Source organism: Natator depressus, chromosome 15 (assembly GCF_965152275.1).
Source record: "Natator depressus isolate rNatDep1 chromosome 15, rNatDep2.hap1, whole genome shotgun sequence".
Classification (NCBI taxonomy): Eukaryota; Metazoa; Chordata; order Testudines; family Cheloniidae; genus Natator; species Natator depressus.
The window spans coordinates 10,687,950-10,689,647 of NC_134248.1; the positions used below are offsets into that span (position 1 = coordinate 10,687,950).

General features: G+C 52.5%; 1 non-coding gene across 1 annotated transcript; it reads right to left on the reverse strand.

The window, feature by feature from the left end:
- Nucleotides 1-731: 731 nt before the first annotated feature.
- Nucleotides 732-866, reverse strand: LOC141999657 (U4 spliceosomal RNA). The gene has a single exon (XR_012642048.1). It is a non-coding gene; the product is annotated as a U4 spliceosomal RNA (small nuclear RNA).
- Nucleotides 867-1,698: the final 832 nt, after the last annotated feature.

The following is a 1,698-nucleotide window of genomic DNA, read 5'->3' on the forward strand; positions in this document are numbered from 1 at the left end:
GTGCAGGCTCTGGGGTGGGGCCGGGGATGAGGGGTTTGGTGTGCAGGTAGGGGTTCTAGGTTGGGGGTGGCTAAGGGCTGAGGCAGGAGATTGGGGCACAGGGTTGGGGCACAGACTGACCTCCGGTGACTCCCAGTCAGCAGCGCAGCTGGGGTGCAGAGGCAGGCTTCCCGCCTATCCTGGCACTGCAGACTGCGCTGGTCTCCGGAAGTAGCCAGCAGCAGGTCCAGTTCCTAGGCGGAGGCGCGCAAGCAGCTCAGTGTGACTCTCACGCGCAGGCACTGCCCCCCGCCCCAGCTCCTATTGGCCGGGAGTGCAGTGCCAGTAATCGGGGCAGGGGCAGCGCACGGAGCCCTGTGGCCCCCCTGCCTAGAAGCCGGACCCGCTGCTGGCTGCTTCCAGGGCACAGCACGGTGTTGAAACAGGTAGGCACTAGCCTGCCTTAGCTGGGCAACACCAATGATGGGACTTTAATGTCTCAGTCGGCTGCGCTGACCAGAGTGACCCAGTGCCTAACATGCTACAACCCAGTACTGGGCTGTGACCCGAAGTTTGAAAACCATAGGATTAAACCACCACAGCTTTAAGACAAGACCTATGTTTATTCCTGCTCCCATATATCAAAAATACCTCAAAGAAGCCCAGAGAAACTGAAAAAATAGAAAGAAAGAACCTAGCCTCCCAGAGTACCTTCTTCACCTAATCTAGTCTTCACTGAGACAAAAAATCAACATCCACAGAAACTACTAAAAATTGCTATCAGCTTTATTTCAAGCTGTCAAGGCAGAACACTGATGAAAGTTTTCAATTAGCAATAATCATATCTCCATTGAACTTCACAGACTATGCTACCACTGCACAAAGCTAAACATGGAGGCCATGTGACCCTTGCTCACTCAACACCCACCTGTTTTACAGCATGGGGTGAACTAACTGCCTGCCTAGCTCACGCTGGATGAAGCTGCCAGCAGCTATTCCACCATGAGCCTCTCTTGCTGCAGGACCTAATCCTGCAGAAAAAAACCCCACAAGTCCGCCTCATGTCAGCCTTTTCCCCCAATCTGGTCGCAGGGCATCATGGGCCTGATTATGCTAATTAGCCAATCACCCTCTTTGTACCCTCTTGTCCCCTTCCTGTCTCCCAAAAGTTCCACGTGTGGCAGCCTCTCCCAGGACTCAGGCATCCTCAGGAGGAGATCTTACCTATTTCTCCTCCCCTGCCCATATCATCAGCAACGCAGCAACTGTCCTGCTCTCTTACAGGACCAATGCCAAGAAACACCCCATTAGACTCTTCCAGACAGCTTGGAGAACAGGAACGCAGCCTAAAGCTCCTTGAGGCCTCAGTAAGGCCGGTGACCACTTGTGGAGAGGCTGAGAAGAGAGGCCATGGTACGCCAGAGGGGAGCAGAACTTCCATGCACCTCAAGCCTCCAGTCTTATGGGGGGAGGGGGAAGAACCACACGGCACTTTTGCTCAACCCTGGTTTGACACTCTATACCACAGGGGAGCACCCTGTGAACCCCATATTCATCATTAATATATAATTGTGGTATTTCATATAAAGCATGCCATATAAGGTATTGTGGGAAAGGCTATGATCTGCTGAAAGCCATTGTTCTATATAAATATATATATCATTAGTGCTGTCAGGGTTCCCCCGCCACACTCAGAACTCTGGGGTACAGATGTGGGGA